General features: G+C 32.3%; 1 long non-coding RNA gene across 1 annotated transcript in view; it reads left to right on the top strand.

Moving 5' to 3' along the window:
* The first annotated feature begins 2,788 nt into the window (after positions 1–2,788).
* Positions 2,789–13,954, top strand: part of LOC128075708 (uncharacterized) — a 35,204-nt gene continuing 24,038 nt past the window's right edge. The window contains exons 1-2 of the long non-coding RNA XR_008203976.1: positions 2,789–3,322; positions 4,938–4,978. This is a non-coding gene — a long non-coding RNA (uncharacterized LOC128075708). The remainder of the gene's footprint in view (positions 3,323–4,937; positions 4,979–13,954) is intronic.

Raw genomic sequence — 13,954 nt, forward strand, 5'->3', positions numbered from 1 at the left:
ATGAAAATAAGCGATATATCAGGGTTCAAAACAGGGATTTCTATGAAAATAAGCGATATTTCAGGGGAAAAAAAAGGAATGTCGATGAAAATAAGCAATATTTTAGGGGAAAAAGAGGGATTTCTATGAAAATAAGCGATATTTCAGGGGAAAAACAGGGATTTCTATGAAAATAAGCGATATTTTATCGGGTTCAAAATAGGGATTTCTATGAAAATAAGCGATATATCAGGGTTCAAAACAGGGATTTCTATGAAAATAAGCGATATTTCAGGGGAAAAACAGGGATTTCTATGAAAATAAGCGATATTTTAGGTTAAAAACAGGGATTTCTATGAAAATAAGCGATATTTTAGGGGAAAAACAGGGATTTCGATGAAAATAAGCGATATTTCAGGGGAAAAACAGGGATTTCTATGAAAATCAGAGATATTTCAGGGGAAAAACAGGGATTTCTATGAAAATAAGCGATATTTAAGGGAAAAACAGGGATTTCTAGGAAAATAAGCGATATTTAAGGGAAAAACAGGGATTTCTATGAAAATAAGCGATATTGTAGGGGAAAAACGGGGATTTCTAGGAAAGAAGCGATATTTCAGGGGAAAAACAGGGATTTCTATGAAAATAAGCGATATTTCAGGGGAAAAACCAGGGATTTCTATGAAAATAAGCGATATTGTAGGGGAAAAACAGGGATTTCTATGAAAATAAGCAATATTTAAGGGGAAAAACAGGGATTTCTATGAAAATAAGATATTTCACGGGAAAAACAGGGATTTCTATGAAAATAAGCTGATATTTTAGGGTAAAAAAAAGGGATTTCTATGAAAATAAGCGATATTTCAGGGGAGAAACAGGGATTTCTATGAAAATAAGCGATATTTCAGGGGAAAAACAGGGATTTCTATGAAAATAAGTGATATTTCAGGGGAAAAACAGGGATTTCTATGAAAATAAGCGATATTTCAGGGGAAAAACATGGATTTCGATGAAAATAAGCGATATTTCAGGGGAAAAACATGGGATTTCTATGAAAATAAGCGATATTTCAGTGGAAAAACAGGGATTTCTATGAAAATAAGCGATATTTTAGGGTAAAAAAAAGGGATTTCTATGAAAATAAGCGATATTTCAGACGAAAAACAGGGATTTCAAGGAAAATAAGCAATATTTTAGGGGAAAAACAGGGATTTCTATGAAAATAAGCGATATTTAAGGTTAAAAACGGATTTCTATGAAAATCAGAGATATTTAAGGGGAAAAACAGGGATTTCGATGAAAATAATCGATATTTCAGAGAAAAAACAGGGAATTCGGTGAAAATAAGTGAAATTTCAGGGGAGAAACTGGGATTTCTATGAAAATAAGCAATATTTGAGGGTTAAATACAGGGATTTCTATGAAAATAAGGGATATTTAAGGGGAAAAACAGGGATTTCGATGAAAATAAGCGATATATCAGGGTTCAAAACAGGGATTTCTATGAAAATAAGCGATATATCAGGGTTCAAAACAGGGATTTCTATGAAAATAAGCGATATTTCAGGGGAAAAACAGGGATTTCGATGAAAATAAGCGATATTATCGGGTTCAAAATAGGGATTTCTATGAAAATAAGCGATATATCAGGGGTCAAAACAGGGATTTCTATGAAAATAAGCGATATTTCAGGGGAAAAACAGGGATTTCTATGAAAATAAGCGATATATCAGGGTTCAAAACCGGGATTTCTATGAAAATAAGCGATATTTTAGGGTTCAAATGAGGGATTTCTATGAAAATAAGCGATATTTCAGGGGAAAAACAGGGATTTCGATGAAAATAAGCGATATTTTAGGGGAAAAACAGGGATTTCTAGGAAAGAAGCGATATTTCAGGGGAAAAACAGGGATTTCTATGAAAATCAGAGATATTTCAGGGTTAAAAACAGGGATTTCTATGAAAATAAGGGACATTTCAGGGGAAAAACAGGGATTTCTAGGAAAATAAGCGATATTTAAGGGTAAAAAACAGGGATTTCGATGAAAATAAGCGATATTGTAGGGGAAAAACAGGGATTTCTATGAAAATATGCAATATTTTAGGGGAAAAACAGGGATTTCTATGAAAATAAGCGATATTTTAGGGTAAAAAACAGGGATTTCTAGGAAAATAAGCGATATTTAAGGTTAAAAATAGGGATTTCTATGAAAATAAGCAATATTTAAGGGGAAAAACAGGGATTTCTAGGAAAATAAGCGATATTTCAGGGGAAAAAAAAGGAATGTCGATGAAAATAAGCAATATTTTAGGAGAAAAAAAAGGGATTTCTATGAAAATAAGCGATATTTCAGACGAAAAACAGGAATTTCGATGAAAATAAGCGATATTTTAGGGTACAAAATAGGGATTTCTATGAAAATAAGCGATATTTCAGGGGTTCAAAATAGGGATTTCTATGAAAATAAGCGATATATCAGGGTTCAAAACAGGGATTTCTATGAAAATAAGCGATATTTCAGGGGAAAAACAGGGATTTCTATGAAAATAAGCGATATTTATGGTTAAAAACAGGGATTTCGATGAAAATAAGCGATATTTTAGGGGAAAAACAGGGATTTCTATGAAAATAAGCGATATTTCTGGGGAAAAACAGGGATTTCTATGAAAATCAGAGATATTTCAGGGGAAAAACAGGGATTTCGATGAAAATAAGCGATATTTAAGGGAAAAACAGGGATTTCTATGAAAATAAGCGATATGTCAGGGGAAAAACAGGGATTTCTATGAAAATAAGCGATATTGTAGGGGAAAAACAGGGATTTCTATGAAAATAAGCAATATTTAAGGGGAAAAACAGGGATTTCGGTGAAAATCAGAGATATTTCACGGGAAAAACAGGGATTTCTATGAAAATAAGTGATATTTTAGGGTAAAAAAAAGGGATTTCTATGAAAATAAGCGATATTTAAGGTTAAAAACAGGGATTTCTATGAAAATAAGCGATATTTCAGGGGAAAAACAGGGATCTCTATGAAAATAAGTGATATTTCAGGGGAAAAACAGGGATTTCTATGAAAATAAGCGATATTTCAGGGGAAAAACATGGATTTCGGTGAAAATAAGCGATATTTCAGGGGAAAAACATGGATTTCTATGAAAATAAGCGATATTTCAGTGGAAAAACAGGGATTTCTATGAAAATAAGCGATATTTTAGGGTAAAAAAAAGAGATTTCTATGAAAATAAGCGATATTTAAGGTTAAAAACAGGGATTTCAAGGAAAATAAGCAATATTTCAGGGGAAAAACAGGGATTTCTATGAAAATAAGCGATATTTAAGGTTAAAAACGGATTTCTATGAAAATCAGAGATATTTAAGGGGAAAAACAGGGATTCGATGAAAATAAGCGATATTTCAGAGAAAAAACAGGGAATTCGGTGAAAATAAGTGAAATTTCAGGGGAGAAACTGGGATTTCTATGAAAATAAGCAATATTTGAGGGTTAAATACAGGGATTTCTATGAAAATAAGGGATATTTAAGGGGAAAAACAGGGATTTGTATGAAAATAAGTGATATTTCAGGGGAAAAACAGGGATTTCGATGAAAATAAGCGATATATCAGGGTTCAAAACAGGGATTTCTATGAAAATAAGCGATATTTCAGGGGAAAAACAGGGATTTGTATGAAAATAAGCGATATTATCGGGTTCAAAATAGGGATTTCTATGAAAATAAGCGATATATCAGGGGTCAAAACAGGGATTTCTATGAAAATAAGCGATATTTCAGGGGAAAAACAGGGATTTCTATGAAAATAAGCGATATATCAGGGTTCAAAACAGGGATTTCTATGAAAATAAGCGATATTTATGGTTAAAAACTGGGATTTCTATGAAAATAAGCGATATTTCAGGGGAAAAACAGGGATTTCGATGAAAATAAGCGATATTTCAAGGGAAAAACAGGGATTTCTAGGAAAGAAGCGATATTTCCGGGGAAAAAAGAGGGATTTCTATGAAAATCAGAGATATTTCAGGGTTAAAAACAGGGATTTCTATGAAAATAAGGGACATTTCAGGGGAAAAACAGGGATTTCTGGGAAAATAAGCGATATTTAAGGGTAAAAAACAGGGATTTCGATGAAAATAAGCGATATTGTAGGGGAAAAACAGGGATTTCTATGAAAATATGCAATATTTTAGGGGAAAAACAGGGATTTCTATGAAAATAAGCGATATTTTAGGGTAAAAAACAGGGATTTCTAGGAAAATAAGCGATATTTAAGGTTAAAAACAGGGATTTCTATGAAAATAAGCAATATTTAAGGGGAAAAACAGGGATTTCTAGGAAAATAAGCAATATTCCAGGGGAAAAAAAAGGAATGTCGATGAAAATAAGCAATATTTTAGGAGAAAAAAAGGGATTTCTATGAAAATAAGCGATATTTCAGACGAAAAACAGGAATTTCGATGAAAATAAGCGATATTTAAGGGTTCAAAATAGGGATTTCTATGAAAATAAGCGATATTTAAGGGTTCAAAAAAAAGAGATTTCTATGAAAATAAGCGATATATTAGGGTTCAAAATAGGGATTTAGATAAAAATAAGCGATATTTCAGGGGAAAAACAGGGATTTCGATGAAAATAAGCGATATTGTAGGGTTCAAAACAGGGATTTCTATGAAAATAAGCGATATTTCCGGGGAAAAAACAGGGATTTCTATGAAAATCAGAGATATTTCAGGGGAAAAACAGGGATTTCTATGAAAATAAGCGATATTTCAGGGGAAAAACAGGGATTTCTATGAAAATAAGCGATATTTCAGGGGAAAAACAGGGATTTCTATGAAAATAAGCGATATTTTAGGGTAAAAAAAAGAGATTTCTATGAAAATAAGCGATATTTCAGGGTTAAAAACAGGGATTTCTATGAAAATAAGGGATATTTTAAGGTTAAAAACAGGGATTTCTATGAAAATAAGCGATATTTAAGGTTAAAAACAGGGATTTCTATGAAAATCAGAGATATTTCAGGGGAAAAACAGGGATTTCGATGAAAATAAGCGATATTTAAGGGAAAAAAAAGGGAATTCGGTGAAAATAAGTGAAATTTCAGGGGAGAAACAGGGATTTCTATGAAAATAAGCAATATTTGAGGGTTAAATACAGGGATTTCTATGAAAATAAGGGATATTTTCAGGTTCAAAACTGGGATTTCTATGAAAATAAGCTATATTTCAGGGGAAAAACAGGGATTTCGATGAAAATAAGCGATATTTCAGGGGAAAAAAAAGGAATGTCGATGAAAATAAGCAATATTTTAGGGGAAAAAGAGGGATTTCTATGAAAATAAGCGATATTTCAGACGAAAAACAGGGATTTCTATGAAAAAAAGCGATATTTTATGGTTCAAAATAGGGATTTCTATGAAAATAAGCGATACTGTAGGGGAAAAACAGGGATTTCTATGAAAATCAAAGATATTTCAGGGGAAAAACAGGGATTTCTAGGAAAATAAGCGATATTTCCGGGGAAAAACTGGGATTTCTATGAAAATAAGCGATATTGTAGGGGAAAAACAGGGATTTCTATGAAAATAAGCGATATATTAGGGTTCAAAATACGGATTTCGATAAAAATAAGCAATATTTCAGACGAAAAACAGGGATTTCGATGAAAATAAGCGATATATTAGGGTTCAAAACAGGGATTTCTATGAAAATAAGCGATATATCAGGGGAAAAAACAGGGATTTCTATGAAAATTAAAGATATTTCAGGGGAAAAACAGGGATTTCTAGGAAAAATAAGCGATATATCAGGGGTCAAAACAGGGATTTCTATGAAAATCAGAGATATTTTAGGGGAAAAACAGGGATTTCTATGAAAATAAGCAATATTTCAGACGAAAAACAGGGAATTCGGTGAAAATAAGCGATATGTCAGGGGAAAAACAGGGATTTCTATGAAAATAAGCGATATTGTAGGGGAAAAACAGGGATTTCTAGGAATGAAGCGATATTTCAGGGGAAAAACAGGGATTTCTATGAAAATAAGTGATATTTCAGACGAAAACCCGGGATTTCTATGAAAATAAGTGATATATCAGGGGAAAAAAGAGGGATTTCTAGGAAAATAAGCGATATTTCAGGGGAAAAACAGAGATTTCTATGAAAATAAGCGACATTTAAGGGGAAAAACAGGGATTTCTAGGAAAGAAGCGATATTTCAGGGGAAAAACAGGGATTTCTATGAAAATAAGTGATATTTTAGGGTAAAAAACAGGGATTTCTATGAAAATAAGCAATATTTCAGGGGAAAAACAGGGATTTCTATGAAAATAAGCGATATTTAATGGAAAAAAAAAAGGGAATTCGGTGGAAATAAGTGAAATTTCAGGGGAGAAACAGGGATTTTAATGAAAATAAGCAATATTTGAGGGTTAAATACAGGGATTTCTATGAAAATAAGGGATATTTTCGGGTTCAAAACTGGGATTTCCATGAAAATAAGCAATATATAATGGGAAAAACAGGGATTTCTATGAAAATAAGCGATATATCAGGGTTCAAAACAGGGATTTCTATGAAAATAAGCGATATTTCAGGGGAAAAACAGGGATTTCTATGAAAATAAGCGATATTTATGGTTAAAAACAGGGATTTCGGTGAAAATAAGCGATATTTCAGACGAAAAACAGGGATTTCTATGAAAATAAGCGATATTTCTGGGGAAAAACAGGGATTTCTATGAAAATCAGAGATATTTCAGGGGAAAAACAGGGATTTCGATGAAAATAAGCGATATTTAAGGGAAAAACAGGGAATTCGGTGAAAATAAGCGATATGTCAGGGGAAAAACAGGGATTTCTATGAAAATAAGCGATATTGTAGGGGAAAAACAGGGATTCCATGAAAATAAGCAATATTTAAGGGGAAAAACAGGGATTTCGGTGAAAATCAGAGATATTTCACGGGAAAAACAGGGATTTCTATGAAAATAAGTGATATTTTAGGGTAAAAAAAAGGGATTTCTAGGAAAATAAGCGATATTTAAGGTTAAAAACAGGGATTACTATGAAAATAAGCGATATTTCAGGGGAAAAACAGGGATCTCTATGAAAATAAGTGATATTTCAGGGGAAAAACAGGGATTTCTATGAAAATAAGCGATATTTCAGGGGAAAAACATGGATTTCGGTGAAAATAAGCGATATTTCAGGGGAAAAACATGGATTTCTATGAAAATAAGCGATATTTCAGTGGAAAAACAGGGATTTCTATGAAAATAAGCGATATTTTAGGGTAAAAAAAAGAGATTTCTATGAAAATAAGCGATATTTAAGGTTAAAAACAGGGATTTCAAGGAAAATAAGCAATATTTCAGGGGAAAAACAGGGATTTCTATGAAAATAAGCGATATTTAAGGTTAAAAACGGATTTCTATGAAAATCAGAGATATTTAAGGGGAAAAACAGGGATTCGATGAAAATAATCGATATTTCAGAGAAAAAACAGGGAATTCGGTGAAAATAAGTGAAATTTCAGGGGAGAAACTGGGATTTCTTTGAAAATAAGCAATATTTGAGGGTTAAATACAGGGATTTCTATGAAAATAAGGGATATTTAAGGGGAAAAACAGGGATTTGTATGAAAATAAGTGATATTTCAGGGGAAAAACAGGGATTTCGATGAAAATAAGCGATATATCAGGGTTCAAAACAGGGGTTTCTATGAAAATAAGCGATATTTCAGGGGAAAAACAGGGATTTGTATGAAAATAAGCGATATTATCGGGTTCAAAATAGGGATTTCTATGAAAATAAGCGATATATCAGGGGTCAAAACAGGGATTTCTATGAAAATAAGCGATATTTCAGGGGAAAAACAGGGATTTCGATGAAAATAAGCGATATATCAGGGTTCAAAACAGGGATTTCTATGAAAATAAGCGATATTTATGGTTAAAAACTGGGATTTCTATGAAAATAAGCGATATTTCAGGGGAAAAACAGGGATTTCGATGAAAATAAGCGATATTTCAAGGGAAAAACAGGGATTTCTAGGAAAGAAGCGATATTTCCGGGGAAAAAAGAGGGATTTCTATGAAAATCAGAGATATTTCAGGGTTAAAAACAGGGATTTCTATGAAAATAAGGGACATTTCAGGGGAAAAACAGGGATTTCTGGGAAAATAAGCGATATTTAAGGGTAAAAAACAGGGATTTCGATGAAAATAAGCGATATTGTAGGGGAAAAACAGGGATTTCTATGAAAATATGCAATATTTTAGGGGAAAAACAGGGATTTCTATGAAAATAAGCGATATTTTAGGGTAAAAAACAGGGATTTCTAGGAAAATAAGCGATATTTAAGGTTAAAAATAGGGATTACTATGAAAATAAGCAATATTTAAGGGGAAAAACAGGGATTTCTAGGAAAATAAGCAATATTCCAGGGGAAAAAAAAGGAATGTCGATGAAAATAAGCAATATTTTAGGAGAAAAAAAGGGATTTCGATGAAAATAAGCGATATTTCAGACGAAAAACAGGAATTTCGATGAAAATAAGCGATATTTAAGGGTTCAAAATAGGGATTTCTATGAAAATAAGCGATATTTAAGGGTTCAAAAAAAAGAGATTTCTATGAAAATAAGCGATATATTAGGGTTCAAAATAGGGATTTAGATAAAAATAAGCCATATTTCAGACGAAAAACAGGGATTTCGATGAAAATAAGCGATATTGTAGGGTTCAAAACAGGGATTTCTATGAAAATAAGCGATATTTCCGGGGAAAAAACAGGGATTTCTATGAAAATCAGAGATATTTCAGGGGAAAAGCAGGGATTTCTATGAAAATAAGCGATATTTCAGGGGAAAAACAGGGATTTCGGTGAAAATAAGCGATATTTCAGGGGAAAAACAGGGATTTCTATGAAAATAAGCGATATTTTAGGGTAAAAAAAAGAGATTTCTATGAAAATAAGCGATATTTCAGGGTTAAAAACAGGGATTTCTATGAAAATAAGGGATATTTTAAGGTTAAAAAAAGAGATTTCTATGAAAATAAGCGATATTTAAGGTTAAAAACAGGGATTTCTATGAAAATCAGAGATATTTCAGGGGAAAAACAGGGATTTCGATGAAAATAAGCGATATTTAAGGGAAAAAAAAGGGAATTCGGTGAAAATAAGTGAAATTTCAGGGGAGAAACAGGGATTTCTATGAAAATAAGCAATATTTGAGGGTTAAATACAGGGATTTCTATGAAAATAAGGGATATTTTCAGGTTCAAAACTGGGATTTCCATGCAAATAAGCTATATTTCAGGGGAAAAACAGGGATTTCGATGAAATTAGCGATATTTCAGGGGAAAAAAAAGGAATGTCGATGAAAATAAGCAATATTTTAGGGGAAAAAGAGGGATTTCTATGAAAATAAGCGATATTTCAGACGAAAAACAGGGATTTCTATGAAAAAAAGCGATATTTTATGGTTCAAAATAGGGATTTCTATGAAAATAAGCGATACTGTAGGGGAAAAACAGGGATTTCTATGAAAATCAAAGATATTTCAGGGGAAAAACAGGGATTTCTAGGAAAATAAGCGATATTTCCGGGGAAAAACTGGGATTTCTATGAAAATAAGCGATATTGTAGGGGAAAAACAGGGATTTCTATGAAAATAAGCGATATATTAGGGTTCAAAATACGGATTTCGATAAAAATAAGCAATATTTCAGACGAAAAACAGGGATTTCGATGAAAATAAGCGATATATTAGGGTTCAAAACAGGGATTTCTATGAAAATAAGCGATATATCAGGGGAAAAAACAGGGATTTCTATGAAAATTAAAGATATTTCAGGGGAAAAACAGGGATTTCTAGGAAAAATAAGCGATATATCAGGGGTCAAAACAGGGATTTCTATGAAAATCAGAGATATTTTAGGGGAAAAACAGGGATTTCGATAAAAATAAGCAATATTTCAGACGAAAAACAGGGAATTCGGTGAAAATAAGCGATATGTCAGGGGAAAAACAGGGATTTCTATGAAAATAAGCGATATTGTAGGGGAAAAACAGGGATTTCTAGGAATGAAGCGATATTTCAGGGGAAAAACAGGGATTTCTATGAAAATAAGTGATATTTCAGACGAAAACCCGGGATTTCTATGAAAATAAGTGATATATCAGGGGAAAAAAGAGGGATTTCTAGGAAAATAAGCGATATTTCAGGGGAAAAACAGAGATTTCTATGAAAATAAGCGACATTTAAGGGGAAAAACAGGGATTTCTAGGAAAGAAGCGATATTTCAGGGGAAAAACAGGGATTTCTATGAAAATAAGTGATATTTTAGGGTAAAAAACAGGGATTTCTATGAAAATAAGCAATATTTCAGGGGAAAAACAGGGATTTCTAGGAAAATAAGCGATATTTAATGGAAAAAAAAAAGGGAATTCGGTGGAAATAAGTGAAATTTCAGGGGAGAAACAGGGATTTTAATGAAAATAAGCAATATTTGAGGGTTAAATACAGGGATTTCTATGAAAATAAGGGATATTTTCGGGTTCAAAACTGGGATTTCCATGAAAATAAGCAATATATAATGGGAAAAACAGGGATTTCTATGAAAAAAAGCGATATATCAGGGTTCAAAACAGGGATTTCTATGAAAATAAGCGATATTTCAGGGGAAAAACAGGGATTTCTATGAAAATAAGCGATATTTATGGTTAAAAACAGGGATTTCGGTGAAAATAAGCGATATTTCAGACGAAAAACAGGGATTTCTATGAAAATAAGCGATATTTCTGGGGAAAAACAGGGATTTCTATGAAAATCAGAGATATTTCAGGGGAAAAACAGGGATTTCGATGAAAATAAGCGATATTTAAGGGAAAAACAGGGAATTCGGTGAAAATAAGCGATATGTCAGGGGAAAAACAGGGATTTCTATGAAAATAAGCGATATTGTAGGGGAAAAACAGGGATTCCATGAAAATAAGCAATATTTAAGGGGAAAAACAGGGATTTCGGTGAAAATCAGAGATATTTCACGGGAAAAACAGGGATTTCTATGAAAATAAGTGATATTTTAGGGTAAAAAAAAGGGATTTCTAGGAAAATAAGCGATATTTAAGGTTAAAAACAGGGATTACTATGAAAATAAGCGATATTTCAGGGGAAAAACAGGGATCTCTATGAAAATAAGTGATATTTCAGGGGAAAAACAGGGATTTCTATGAAAATAAGCGATATTTCAGGGGAAAAACATGGATTTCGGTGAAAATAAGCGATATTTCAGGGGAAAAACATGGATTTCTATGAAAATAAGCGATATTTCAGTGGAAAAACAGGGATTTCTATGAAAATAAGCGATATTTTAGGGTAAAAAAAAGAGATTTCTATGAAAATAAGCGATATTTAAGGTTAAAAACAGGGATTTCAAGGAAAATAAGCAATATTTCAGGGGAAAAACAGGGATTTCTATGAAAATAAGCGATATTTAAGGTTAAAAACGGATTTCTATGAAAATCAGAGATATTTAAGGGGAAAAACAGGGATTCGATGAAAATAATCGATATTTCAGAGAAAAAACAGGGAATTCGGTGAAAATAAGTGAAATTTCAGGGGAGAAACTGGGATTTCTTTGAAAATAAGCAATATTTGAGGGTTAAATACAGGGATTTCTATGAAAATAAGGGATATTTAAGGGGAAAAACAGGGATTTGTATGAAAATAAGTGATATTTCAGGGGAAAAACAGGGATTTCGATGAAAATAAGCGATATATCAGGGTTCAAAACAGGGGTTTCTATGAAAATAAGCGATATTTCAGGGGAAAAACAGGGATTTGTATGAAAATAAGCGATATTATCGGGTTCAAAATAGGGATTTCTATGAAAATAAGCGATATATCAGGGGTCAAAACAGGGATTTCTATGAAAATAAGCGATATTTCAGGGGAAAAACAGGGATTTCGATGAAAATAAGCGATATATCAGGGTTCAAAACAGGGATTTCTATGAAAATAAGCGATATTTATGGTTAAAAACTGGGATTTCGATGAAAATAAGCGATATTTCAGGGGAAAAACAGGGATTTCGATGAAAATAAGCGATATTTCAAGGGAAAAACAGGGATTTCTAGGAAAGAAGCGATATTTCCGGGGAAAAAAGAGGGATTTCTATGAAAATCAGAGATATTTCAGGGTTAAAAACAGGGATTTCTATGAAAATAAGGGACATTTCAGGGGAAAAACAGGGATTTCTGGGAAAATAAGCGATATTTAAGGGTAAAAAACAGGGATTTCGATGAAAATAAGCGATATTGTAGGGGAAAAACAGGGATTTCTATGAAAATAAGCGATATATCAGGGTTCAAAACTGGGATTTCTATGAAAATAAGCGATATTTTAGGGTAAAAAACAGGGATTTCTAGGAAAATAAGCGATATTTAAGGTTAAAAATAGGGATTACTATGAAAATAAGCAATATTTAAGGGGAAAAACAGGGATTTCTAGGAAAATAAGCAATATTCCAGGGGAAAAAAAAGGAATGTCGATGAAAATAAGCAATATTTTAGGAGAAAAAAAGGGATTTCGATGAAAATAAGCGATATTTCAGACGAAAAACAGGAATTTCGATGAAAATAAGCGATATTTAAGGGTTCAAAATAGGTATTTCTATGAAAATAAGCGATATTTAAGGGTTCAAAAAAAAGAGATTTCTATGAAAATAAGCGATATATTAGGGTTCAAAATAGGGATTTAGATAAAAATAAGCCATATTTCAGACGAAAAACAGGGATTTCGATGAAAATAAGCGATATTGTAGGGTTCAAAACAGGGATTTCTATGAAAATAAGCGATATTTCCGGGGAAAAAACAGGGATTTCTATGAAAATCAGAGATATTTCAGGGGAAAAGCAGGGATTTCTATGAAAATAAGCGATATTTCAGGGGAAAAACAGGGATTTCGGTGAAAATAAGCGATATTTCAGGGGAAAAACAGGGATTTCTATGAAAATAAGCGATATTTTAGGGTAAAAAAAAGAGATTTCTATGAAAATAAGCGATATTTCAGGGTTAAAAACAGGGATTTCTATGAAAATCAGAGATATTTCAGGGGAAAAACAGGGATTTCGATGAAAATAAGCGATATTTAAGGTTAAAAACAGGGATTTCTATGAAAATCAGAGATATTTCAGGGGAAAAACAGGGATTTCGATGAAAATAAGCGATATTTAAGGGAAAAAAAAGGGAATTCGGTGAAAATAAGTGAAATTTCAGGGGAGAAACAGGGATTTCTATGAAAATAAGCAATATTTGAGGGTTAAATACAGGGATTTCTATGAAAATAAGGGATATTTTCAGGTTCAAAACTGGGATTTCCATGCAAATAAGCTATATTTCAGGGGAAAAACAGGGATTTCGATGAAAATAAGCGATATTTCAGGGGAAAAAAAAGGAATGTCGATGAAAATAAGCGATATGTCAGGGGAAAAAGAGGGATTTCTATGAAAATAAGCGATATTTCAGACGAAAAACAGGGATTTCTATGAAAAAAAGCGATATTTTATGGTTCAAAATAGGGATTTCTATGAAAATAAGCGATACTGTAGGGGAAAAACAGGGATTTCTATGAAAATCAAAGATATTTCAGGGGAAAAACAGGGATTTCTAGGAAAATAAGCGATATTTCCGGGGAAAAACTGGGATTTCTATGAAAATAAGCGATATTGTAGGGGAAAAACAGGGATTTCTATGAAAATAAGCGATATATTAGGGTTCAAAATACGGATTTCGATAAAAATAAGCAATATTTCAGACGAAAAACAGGGATTTCGATGAAAATAAGCGATATATTAGGGTTCAAAACAGGGATTTCTATGAAAATAAGCGATATATCAGGGGAAAAAACAGGGATTTCTATGAAAATTAAAGATATTTCAGGGGAAAAACAGGG

Source organism: Tympanuchus pallidicinctus, unplaced genomic scaffold (assembly GCF_026119805.1).
Source record: "Tympanuchus pallidicinctus isolate F22 unplaced genomic scaffold, pur_lepc_1.0 scaffold124, whole genome shotgun sequence".
NCBI lineage: Eukaryota > Metazoa > Chordata > Aves > Galliformes > Phasianidae > Tympanuchus > Tympanuchus pallidicinctus.